Below are 12,963 nucleotides of genomic sequence, written 5' to 3' on the forward strand. Positions count from 1 at the left end.
GGAACACTTCCATTGTTCTCGGAATTCCGCTGAAGTTTAAAAATGCTTTGGAACTCTTCCAATGTTCTGGGAAATATGTTGAAGTTTAACAATGCCTTGGAACTCTTTCATTGTTCACGGAATTCCGTTGAAGTTTAATAGTGCTTTGCAACTCTTCCATTGTTCTCGGAATTCCGATTATGTTTAACAATGCTTGGGAACTCTTCCATTGTTCTCGTAATTCTGCTGAAGCTTAAAAATGCTTTGGAACCCTTCCATTACTCTCGGAATTCCGCTGAAGTTTAAAAATGCTTTGGAAATCTTCCATTGTTCTCGGAATTCTGCTGAAGTGTAAAAATGCTTTGGAACTCTTCCATTTTTCTAGAAATTCCGCTGATGTTTAAAAATGCTTTGGAACTCTTCCATTGTTATCGGAAATCCGCTGAAGTTTAAAAGTGCATTGGAACTCTTCCATTCTTCTCAGATTTCCACTAAAGTTTAAAAATACTTTGGAACTCTTCCATTGTTCTCAGAATTCCGCTGATGTTTAACAATGCTTTGGAAAACTTCCATTGTTCTCGGAATTCCGCTGAAGTTTAAAAATGCTTTGGAACTCTTCCATTGTTCTGGGAATTATGTTGAAGTTTAACAATGTTTTGGAACTCTTTCATTGTTCACGGAATTCCGTTGAAGTTTAAAAGTGCTTTAGAACTCTTCCATTGTTCTCGGAATTTCGGTTATGTTTAACAATGCTTTGGAAATCTTCCATTGTTCTAGGAATTCTGCTGAAGTTTAAAAATGGTTTGGAACTCTTCCATTGTTCTCGGAATTCTGCTGAAGTTTAAAAATGCTTTGGAACTCTTCCATTTTTCTCGGAATTCTGCTGAAGTTTAAAAATGCTTTGGAACTCTTCCATTGTTCTCGGAATTCTGCTGAAGTTTAAAAATGCTTTGGAACTCTTCCATTGTTCTCGGAATTCTTCTGAAGTTAAAAAATGCTTTGGAACTCTTTCATTGTTCTCGGAATTCCGCTGATGTTTAAAAATGCTTTTGAACACTTCCATTGTTCTCGGAATTCCGCTGAAGTTTAAAAATGCTTTGGAACTCTTACATTGTTCTGGGAAATATGTGGAAGTTTAACAATGCCTTGGAACTCTTCCATTGTTCACGGAATTCCGTTGAAGTTTAAAAATGCTTTGGAACTCTTTCATTGTTCTCGGAATTCCGCTGAAGCTTAAAAATTCTTTGGAACTCTTCCAATGTTCTCAGAATGCTGCTGAAGTTTAAAAATGCTTTGCAACTCATATATTGTTCTCAGAATGTTATTTTTTTTTAAATCAGATTGTAGAACTCTCCCAATGTTCTCAGAATTCTGCTGAAGTTTAACAATGCTTTGGAATTCTTCCATTGTTCTCGGAATTCTGCTGAAGTTTAAAAATGCTTTGGAACACTTCTATTGTTCTCGGAATATTATTATTTTTTTAAATCAGTCTGTAGAACTCTCCCATTGTCCTCAGAATTCTGCTGAAGTTTATCAATGCTTTGGAACTCTTCCATTGTTCTCGGAATTCCGCTGAAGTTTAAAAATGCTTTGGAATTCTTCCATTGTTCTCGGAATTCCGCTGTTGTTCAACAGTGGTTTGGAACTCTTCCATTGTTCTCGGAATTCCGCTAAAGTTTAAAAATGCTTTGGAACGATTCCATTGTTCTCGGAATTCCGCTTATGTTTAACATTGTTTTGGAACTCTACCATTGTCCTCGGCATTCTGCTGAAGTTTAAAAATTCTTTGTAACTCTTCCATTGTTCTCGGAATTCCGCTGATGTTTAGCAGTGCTTTGGAACTCTTCCATTGTTCTCGGAATTCCGCTGATGTTTAGCAATGCTTTGGAACTCTTCCATTATTCTCGGAATTCCGCTTATGTTTAACATTGCTTTGGAACTCTACCATTGTTCTCGGCATTCTGCTGAAGTTTAAAAATGCTTTGGAACTCTTCCATTGTTCTCGGAACTCCGCTGAAGTTTAACAATGTTTTGGAACACTTACATTGTTTCTCGGAATTCCGCTGAAGTTGAAAAATTCTTTGGAACTCTTCCATTGTTCTCGGAATTTTGCTGTTGTTTAAAATTGCTTTGGAACTCTTCCATTGTTCTCGGAATTTCGCTGTTGTTTAACAAGGCTTTGGAACTCTTCCATTGTTCTCGGAATTCTGCTGAAGTTTAAAAATGCTTTGGAAATCTTTCATTGTTCTCGGAATTCTGCTGATGTTTAACAATGCTTTGGAACTCTTCCATTGCTCTCGGAATGTTATTTTTATTAATCAGTCTGTAGAACTCTCCCATTGTTCTCAGAATTCTGCTGAAGTTTAAAAATGCTTTGGAACTCTTCTATTGTTCTCGAAATGTTATTTTTTTTAAAATTAGTCTGTAGAACTCTCCCATTGTTCTCAGAATTCTGCTGAAGTTTAACAATGCTTTGGAACTCTTCCAGTGTTCACGGAATTCCGTTGAAGTTTAAAAATACTTTGGAACTCTTCCTATGTTTTCGGAATTCCGCTTATGTTTAACAATGCTTTGGAACTCTTCCATTTTTCTCGACATTTCGCTGAAATTTAAAAATGCTTTGGAACTCTTCCATTGTTCTAGGAATTCTGCTGAAGTTTAAAAATGCTTTGGAACTCTTCCATTGTTCTCGGAATTCCGCTGAAGTTTAAAAATGCTTTGGAACACTTCCATTGTTCTTGGAATTCTGCTTATGATTAACAATGCTTTGGAACTCTTCCATTTTTCTCGACATTCCGCTGAAATTTAAAAATGCTTTGGAACTCTTCCATTGTTCTTGGAATTCTGCTGAAGTTTAGCAATGCTTTGGAACTTTTCCATTGTCCTCGGAATTCTGCTGAAGTTTAAAAATGCTTGGAACTCTTCCATTGTTCTCGGAATTCTGCTGAAGTTTAAAAATGCTTTTGATTTATTCCATTGTTCTCAGAATTCCGCTGTTGTTTAACAGTGCTTTGGAACTCTTCCTTTGCTCTCGGAATTCCGCTGAAGTTTAAAAATGCTTTGGAACTCTTCCATTGTTTTCGGAATTCTGCTTATGTTTAACATTGCTTTGGAACTCGTCCATTGTTCTCGGAATTCTGCTGAAGTTTAAAATTGCTTTGGAACTCTTCCATTGTTCTCATAATTCTGCTGAAGTTTAAAAATGCTTTGGTACTCTTCCATTGCTCTGGGAATTCTGCTGAAGTTTAAAAATGATTTGAAACTCTTCCATTGTTCTCGTAATTCTGCTGAAGTTTAAAAATGGTTTGGAACTCATATATTGTTCTCAGAATGTTATTTTTTTTAAATAAGATTGTAGAACTCTGCCATTGTTCTCAGAATTCTGCTTAAGTTTAACAATGCTTTGAAACTCTTCCATTGTTTACGGAATTCCGTTGAAGTTTAAAAATGCTTTGGAACTCTTCCATTGTTCTCAGAATTCCGCTTATGTTTAGCAATGCTTTGGAACTCTTCCAATGTTCTCAGCATTCCGCTGAAGTTTAAAAATGCTTTGGAACTCTTCCATTGTTCTCGCAATTCCGCAGAAGTTTAACAATGCTTTGGAACTCTTCCATTGTTCTCAGAAATCCGCTGAAGTTTAAAAGTGCTTTGGAACTCTTCCATTGTTCTCAGAATTCCACTGAAGTTTAAAAATACTTTGGAACACTTCCATTGTTCTCGGAATTCCGCTGATGTTTAACAATGATTTGGAACACTTCCATTGTTCTCGGAATTCCGCTGAAGTTTAAAAATGCTTTGGAACTCTTCCATCGTTCTGGGAGTTATGTTGAAGTTTAACAATGCTTTGGAACTCTTTCATTGTTCACGGAAATCCGTTGAAGTTTAAAAGTGCTTTGGAACTCTTCCATTGTTCTAGGAATTCAGATTATCTTTAAAAATGCTTTGGAAATCTTCCATTGTTCTCGGAATTCTGCTGAAGTTTAAAAATGCTTTGGAACACTTCCATTGTTCTGGGAATTCTGCTGAAGTTTAAAATGGTTTGGAAGTCTTCCATTGTTCTCGTAAATCTGCTGAAGTTTAAAAATGCTTTGGAACTCTTCCATTGTTCTCGGAATTCCAGTGAAGTTTAAAAATACTTTGGAACTCTTCCATTGTTCTCGGAATTCCGCTGATTTTTAACAATGATTTGGAACACTTCCATTGTTCTCGGAATTCCGCTGAAGTTTAAAAATGCTTTGGAACTCTTCCATTGTTCTGGGAATTATGTTGAAGTTTAACAATGCTTTGGAACTCTTTCATTGTTCACGGAAATCCGTTGAAGTTTAAAAATGCTTTTGATTTATTCCATTGTTCTCAGAATTCCGCTGTTGTTTAACAGTGCTTTGGAACTCGTCCTTTGCTCTCGGAATTCCGCTGAAGTTTAAAAATGCTTTGGAACTCTTCCATTGTTCTCAGAATTCTGCTTATGTTTAACATTGTTTTGGAACTCTTCCATTGTTCTCGGATTTCTGCTGAAGTTTAGAATTGCTTTGGAACTCTTCCATTGTTCTCATAATTCTGCTGAAGTTTAAAAATGCTTCTCAACTCTTCCATTGTTCTAGGAATTCTGCTGAAGTTTAAAAATGATTTGGAACTCTTCCATTGTTCTCGTAATTCTGCTGAAGTTTAAAAATGGTTTGGAACACTTCCATTGTTCTCAGAATGCTGCTGAAGTTTAAAAATGCTTTGCAACTCATATATTGTTCTCAGAATGTTGTTTTTTTTTAAATAAGATTGTAGAACTCTGCCATTGTTCTCAGAATTCTGCTGAAGTTTAACAATACTTTGGAATTCTTCCATTGTTCTCGGAATTCTGCTGAAGTTTAAAAATGCTTTGGTACTCTTCCATTGCTCTGGGAATTCTGCTGAAGTTTAAAAATGATTTGGAACTCTTCCATTGTTCTCGTAATTCTGCTGAAGTTTAAAAATGGTTTGGAACTCATATATTGTTCTCAGAATGTTATTTTATTTAAATAAAATTGTAGAACTCTGCCATTGTTCTCAGAATTCTGCTTAAGTTTAACAATGCTTTGAAACTCTTCCATTGTTTACGGAATTCCGTTGAAGTTTAAAAATGCTTTGGAACTCTTCCATTGTTCTCAGAATTCCGCTTATGTTCAGCAATGCTTTGGAACTCTTCTATTGTTCTCAGCATTCCGCTGAAGTTTAAAAATGCTTTGGAACTCTTCCATTGTTCTCGCAATTCCGCAGAAGTTTAACAATGCTTTGGAACTCTTCCATTGTTCTCAGAAATCCGCTGAAGTTTAAAAGTGCTTTGGAACTCTTCCATTGTTCTCAGAATTCCACTGAAGTTTAAAAATACTTTGGAACACTTCCATTGTTCTCGGAATTCCGCTGATGTTTAACAATGATTTGGAACACTTCCATTGTTCTCGGAATTCCGCTGAAGTTTAAAAATGCTTTGGAACTCTTCCATCATTCTGGGAGTTATGTTGAAGTTTAACAATGCTTTGGAACTCTTTCATTGTTCACGGAAATCCGTTGAAGTTTAAAAGTGCTTTGGAACTCTTCCATTGTTCTAGGAATTCAGATTATGTTTAAAAATGCTTTGGGAATCTTCCATTGTTCTCGGAATTCTGCTGAAGTTTAAAAATGCTTTGGAACACTTCCATTGTTCTGGGAATTCTGCTGAAGTTTAAAATGGTTTGGAACTCTTCCATTGTTCTCGTAAATCTGCTGAAGTTTAAAAATGCTTTGGAACTCTTCCATTGTTCTCGGAATTCCAGTGAAGTTTAAAAATACTTTGGAACTCTTCCATTGTTCTCGGAATTCCGCTGATTTTTAACAATGATTTGGAACACTTCCATTGTTCTCGGAATTCCGCTGAAGTTTAAAAATGCTTTGGAACTCTTCCATTGTTCTGGGAATTATGTTGAAGTTTAACAATGCTTTGGAACTCTTTCATTGTTCACGGAAATCCGTTGAAGTTTAAAAATGCTTTTGATTTATTCCATTGTTCTCAGAATTCTGCTGAAGTTTAACAATACTTTGGAATTCTTCCATTGTTCTCGGAATTCTGCTGAAGTTTAAAAATGCTTTGGAACACTTCTATTGTTCTCGGAATATTTTTATTTTTTAAAATCAGTCTGTAGAACTCTCCCATTGTTCTCAGAATTCTGCTTAAGTTTAACAATGCTTTGAAACTCTTCCATTGTTTACGGAATTCCGTTGAAGTTTAAAAATGCTTTGGAACTCTTCCACTGTTCTCGGAATTCATCTTATGTTTAGCAATGCTTTGGAACTCTTCTATTGTTCTCGGCATTCCGCTGAAGTTTAAAAATGCTTTGCAACTCTTCCATTGTTCTCACAATTCCACTGAAGTTTAACAATGCTTTGGAACACTTCCATTGTTCTCGGAAATCCGCTGAAGTTTAAAAGTGCTTTGGAACTCTTCCATTGTTCTCGGAATTCTTCTGAAGTTTAAAAATGCTTTGGAACTCTTCCATTGTTCTGGGAATTCTGCTGAAGTTTAAAATGGTTTGGAACTCTTCCATTGTTCTCGTAATTCTGCTGAAGTTTAAAAATGGTTTGGAACTCTTCCATTGTTCTCGGAATTCTGCTGAAGTTTAAAAATGCTTTGGAACTCTTCCATTGTTCTCGGAATTCTTCTGAAGTTAAAAAATGCTTTGGAACTCTTCCATTGTTCTCGGAATTCCGCTGATGTTTAACAATGTTTTGGAACTCTTCTATTGTTCTCGGCATTCCGCTGAAGTTTAAAAATGCTTTGCAACTCTTCCATTGTTCTCACAATTCCACTGAAGTTTAACAATGCTTTGGAACACTTCCATTGTTCTCGGAAATCCGCTGAAGTTTAAAAGTGCTTTGGAACTCTTCCATTGTTCTCAGAATTCCACTGAAGTTTAAAAATACATTGGAACTCTTCCATTGTTCTTGCAATTCTGCTGATGTTTAACAATGATTTGGAACACGTCCATTGTTCTCGGAATTCCGCTGAAGTTTAAAAATGCTTTGGAACTCATCCATTGTTCTGGGAAATATGTTGAAGTTTAACAATGCCTTGGAACTCTTCCATTGTTCTCAGAATTCCACTGAAGTTTGAAAATACTTTGGAACTCTTCCATAGTTCTTGGAATTCCGCTGAAGTTTAAAAATGCTTTGGAACTCTTCCATTGTTCTCGGAATTCCGCTGAAGCTTAAAAATTCTTTGGAACTCTTCTATTGTTCTCGGAATTTCGCTGTTGTTTAAAAATGCTTTGGAACTCTTCCATTATTCACGGAATTCCGTTGTAGTTTAATAGTGCTTTGGAACTCTTCCATTGTTCTCGTTATTCTGCTTTAGTTTAAAAATGCTTTGGAACTCTTCCATTCTTCTCAGAATTCTGCTGATATTTAACAATGCTTTGGAAATCTTCCATTGTTCTCATAATTATGCTGAAGTTTAAAAATGCTTTGGAACACTTCTATTGTTCTCGGAATGTTATTTTCTTTTTCAAATCAGTCTGTAGAACTCTCCCATTGTTCTCAGAATTCTGCTTAAGTTTAACAATGCTTTGGAACTCTTCCATTGTTCACGGAATTCCGTTGAAGTTTAAAAATCCTTTGGAACTCTTCCATTGTTTTCGGAATTCCGCTTATGTTTAACAATGCTTTGGAACTCTTCCATTGTTCTCGGAATTCTGCTTACATTTAACATTGCTTTGGATCTGTACCATTGCTCTTGTCATTCTGCTGAAGTTTAAAAATGCTTTGGAACCCTTCCATTGTTCTCGGAATTCCGCTGAAGTTTAACAATGCTTTGGAACTCTTCCATTGTTCTCGGAATTCTGCTGATTCTTAACAGTGCTTTGGAACTCTTCCATTGTTCTTGGAATTCCGCTGATGTTTAGCAATGCTTTGGAACTTTTCCATTATTCTCGGAATTCCGCTGAAATTTAAAAATGCTTTGGAACTCTTCCATTGTTCTTGGAATTCCGTTGTTGTTTAACAATGCTTTGGAACTCTTCCATTGTTCTCAGAATTCTGCTGAAGTTTAAACATGCTTTGAAACTCTTCCATTGTTCTCGGAATTCTGCTGATAATTAACAATGCTTTGGAACTCTTCCATTGTTCTCGGAATGTTATTTTTTTTTTAAATCAGTCTGTAGAATTCTCCCATTGTTCTCGGAATACTGCTGAAGTTTAAAAATGCTTTGGAACTCTTCCATTGTTCTCAGAAGTCCTCTGAAGTTTAAAAATGCTTTGGAACTCTTACATTGTTCTGGGAAATATGTTGAAGTTTAAGAATGCCTTGGAACTCTTCCATTGTTCACGGAATTCCATTGAAGTTTAATAGTGCTTGGAACTCTTCCATTGTTCTCGGAATTCCGCTGATGTTTAACAATGCTTTGGAAAACTTCCATTGTTCTCGGAATTCGGCTGAAGTTTAAAAATGCTTTGGAACGCTTCCATTGTTCTCGGAATTCTGCTGAAGTTTAAAAATGCTTTGGAACTCTTCCATTGTTCTCGGAATTCTGCTGAAGTTTAAAAATGCTTTGGAACTCTTCGATTGTTCTCGGAATTCTTCTGAAGTTAAAAAATGCTTTGGAACTCTTCCATTGTTCTCGTAATTCCGCTGATGTTTAACAATGCTTTGGAACACTTCCATTGTTCTCGGAATTCCGCTGAAGTTTAAAAATGCTTTGGAACTCTTCCAATGTTCTGGGAAATATGTTGAAGTTTAACAATGCCTTGGAACTCTTTCATTGTTCACGGAATTCCGTTGAAGTTTAATAGTGCTTTGCAACTCTTCCATTGTTCTCGGAATTCCGATTATGTTTAACAATGCTTGGGAACTCTTCCATTGTTCTCGTAATTCTGCTGAAGCTTAAAAATGCTTTGGAACCCTTCCATTGCTCTCGGAATTCCGCTGAAGTTTAAAAATGCTTTGGAAATCTTCCATTGTTCTCGGAATTCTGCTGAAGTGTAAAAATGCTTTGGAACTCTTCCATTTTTCTAGAAATTCCGCTGATGTTTAAAAATGCTTTGGAACTCTTCCATTGTTATCGGAAATCCGCTGAAGTTTAAAAGTGCATTGGAACTCTTCCATTCTTCTCAGAATTCCACTAAAGTTTAAAAATACTTTGGAACTCTTCCATTGTTCTCAGAATTCCGCTGATGTTTAACAATGTTTTGGAAAACTTCCATTGTTCTCGGAATTCCGCTGAAGTTTAAAAATGCTTTGGAACTCTTCCATTGTTCTGGGAATTATGTTGAAGTTTAACAATGTTTTGGAACTCTTTCATTGTTCACGGAATTCCGTTGAAGTTTAAAAGTGCTTTGGAACTCTTCCATTGTTCTCGGAATTTCGGTTATGTTTAACAATGCTTTGGAAATCTTCCATTGTTCTAGGAATTCTGCTGAAGTTTAAAAATGGTTTGGAACTCTTCCATTGTTCTCGGAATTCTGCTGAAGTTTAAAAATGCTTTGGAACTCTTCCATTTTTCTCGGAATTCTGCTGAAGTTTAAAAATGCTTTGGAACTCTTCCATTGTTCTCGGAATTCTGCTGAAGTTTAAAAATGCTTTGGAACTCTTCCATTGTTCTCGGAATTCTTCTGAAGTTAAAAAATGCTTTGGAACTCTTTCATTGTTCTCGGAATTCCGCTGATGTTTAAAAATGCTTTTGAACACTTCCATTGTTCTCGGAATTCCGCTGAAGTTTAAAAATGCTTTGGAACTCTTACATTGTTCTGGGAAATATGTGGAAGTTTAACAATGCCTTGGAACTCTTCCATTGTTCACGGAATTCCGTTGAAGTTTAATAGTGCTTTGGAACTCTTCCATTGTTTTCGGAATTCCAATTATGTTTAACAATGCTTTGGAACTCTTCCATTGTTCTCATAATTCCGCTGAAGCTTGACAATGCTTTGGAACTCTTCCATTTTTCTAGAAATTCCGCTGATGTTTAAAAATGCTTTGGAACTCTTCCATTGTTCTCGGAAATCCGCTCAAGTTTAAAAGTGCTTTGGAACTCTTCCATTGTTCTCAGAATTCCACTGAAGTTTAAAAATACCTTGGAACTCTTCCATTGTTCTTGGAATTCCGCTGAAGTTTAAAAATGCTTTGGAACTCTTCCATTGTTCTCGGAATTCCGCTGAAGCTTAAAAATTCTTTGGAACTCTTCCATTGTTCTCAGAATGCTGCTGAAGTTTAAAAATGCTTTGCAACTCATATATTGTTCTCAGAATGTCATTTTTTTTTAAATCAGATTGTAGAACTCTCCCAATGTTCTCAGAATTCTGCTGAAGTTTAACAATGCTTTGGAATTCTTCCATTGTTCTCGGAATTCTGCTGAAGTTTAAAAATGCTTTGGAACACTTCTATTGTTCTCGGAATATTATTATTTTTTTAAATCAGTCTGTAGAACTCTCCCATTGTCCTCAGAATTCTGCTGAAGTTTATCAATGCTTTGGAACTCTTCCATTGTTCTCGGAATTCCGCTGAAGTTTAAAAATGCTTTGGAATTCTTCCATTGTTCTCGGAATTCCGCTGTTGTTCAACAGTGGTTTGGAACTCTTCCATTGTTCTCGGAATTCCGCTAAAGTTTAAAAATGCTTTGGAACGATTCCATTGTTCTCGGAATTCCGCTTATGTTTAACATTGTTTTGGAACTCTACCATTGTCCTCGGCATTCTGCTGAAGTTTAAAAATGCTTTGTAACTCTTCCATTGTTCTCGGAATTCCGCTGATGTTTAGCAGTGCTTTGGAACTCTTCCATTGTTCTCGGAATTCCGCTGATGTTTAGCAATGCTTTGGAGCTCTTCCATTATTCTCGGAATTCCGCTTATGTTTAACATTGCTTTGGAACTCTACCATTGTTCTCGGCATTCTGCTGAAGTTTAAAAATGCTTTGGAACTCTTCCATTGTTCTCGGAACTCCGCTGAAGTTTAACAATGTTTTGGAACACTTACATTGTTTCTCGGAATTCCGCTGAAGTTGAAAAATTCTTTGGAACTCTTCCATTGTTCTCGGAATTTTGCTGTTGTTTAAAATTGCTTTGGAACTCTTCCATTGTTCTCGGAATTTCGCTGTTGTTTAACAAGGCTTTGGAACTCTTCCATTGTTCTCGGAATTCTGCTGAAGTTTAAAAATGCTTTGGAAATCTTTCATTGTTCTCGGAATTCTGCTGATGTTTATCAATGCTTTGGAACTCTTCCATTGCTCTCGGAATGTTATTTTTATTAATCAGTCTGTAGAACTCTCCCATTGTTCTCAGAATTCTGCTGAAGTTTAAAAATGCTTTGGAACTCTTCTATTGTTCTCGAAATGTTATTTTTTTTTAAATTAGTCTGTAGAACTCTCCCATTGTTCTCAGAATTCTGCTGAAGTTTAACAATGCTTTGGAACTCTTCCATTGTTCACGGAATTCCGTTGAAGTTTAAAAATACTTTGGAACTCTTCCTATGTTCTCGGAATTCCGCTTATGTTTAACATTGTTTTGGAACTCTACCATTGTCCTCGGCATTCTGCTGAAGTTTAAAAATTCTTTGTAACTCTTCCATTGTTCTCGGAATTCCGCTGATGTTTAGCAGTGCATGGAACTCTTCCATTGTTCTCGGAATTCCGCTTATGTTTAGCAATGCTTTGGAGCTCTTCCATTATTCTCGGAATTCCGCTTATGTTTAACATTGCTTTGGAACTCTACCATTGTTCTCGGCATTCTGCTGAAGTTTAAAAATGCTTTGGAACTCTTCCATTTTTCTCGACATTCCGCTGAAATTTAAAAATGCTTTGGAACTCTTCCATTGTTCTAGGAATTCTGCTGAAGTTTAAAAATGCTTTGGAACTCTTCCATTGTTCTCGGAATTCCGCTGAAGTTTAAAAATGCTTTGGAACACTTCCATTGTTCTTGGAATTCTGCTTACGATTAACATTGCTTTGGAACTCTACCATTGCTCTTGTCATTCTGCTGAAGTTTAAAAATGCTTTGGAACTCTTCCATTGTTCTCGGAATTCCACTGAAGTTTAACAATGCTTTGGAACTCTTCCATTGTTTTCGGAATTCTGCTGATGTTTAACAGTGCTTTTTAACTCTTCCATTGTTCTTGGAATTCTGCTGAAGTTTAAAAATTTATTGGAACTTTTCCATTGTTCTTGGAATTCCGCTGATGTTTAGCAATGCTTTGGTACTTTTCCATTATTCTCGGAATTCCGCTGAAGTTTAAAAATGCTTTGGAACTCTTCCATTGTTCTCGGAATTCTGCTGAAGTTTAAAAATTCTTTGGAACTCTTCCATTGTTCTCAGAATTTTGCTGTTGTTTAAAAATTCTTTGAAACTCTTCCAATGTTCTCAAAATTTCTCTGAAGTTTAAAAATGCTTTGGAACTCTTCCATTGTTCTTGGAATTCCGTTGTTGTTCATCAATGCTTTGGAACTCTTCCATTGTTCTCGGAATTCTGCTGATAATTAACAATGCTTTGGAACTCTTCCATTGTTCTCGGAATGTTATTTTTTTTTTAAATCAGTCTGTAGAACTCTCCCATTGTTCTCAGAATTCTGCTGAAGTTTAAAAATGCTTTGGAACTCTTCTATTTTTCTCGGAATGTTATTTTTTCTTAAATCAGTCTGTAGAATTCTCCCATTGTTCTCAGAACTCTGCTGAAGTTTAACAATGCTTTGGAACTCTTCCATTATTCACGGAATACCGTTGACGTTTAAAAATACTTTGGAACTCTTCCATTGTTCTCGGAATTCCGCTTATGTTCAACAATGCTTTGGAACTCTTCCATTGTTTTCGGCATTCCTCTGAAATTTAAAAATGCTTTGGAACTTTTCCATTGTTCTCGCAATTCCGCTGAAGTTTAGCAACGCTTTGCAACTTTTCCATTGTTCTCGGAAGTCTGCTGAAGTTTAAAAATGCTTTGGAACTCTTCCATTGTTCTCAGAATGCTGCTGAAGTTTAAAAATGCTTTGGAATTCTTCCATT

This window comes from Phyllobates terribilis, unplaced genomic scaffold (assembly GCF_046119375.1).
Source record: "Phyllobates terribilis strain yellow unplaced genomic scaffold, ASM4611937v1 Scaffold_3__8_contigs__length_932513732, whole genome shotgun sequence".
NCBI lineage: Eukaryota > Metazoa > Chordata > Amphibia > Anura > Dendrobatidae > Phyllobates > Phyllobates terribilis.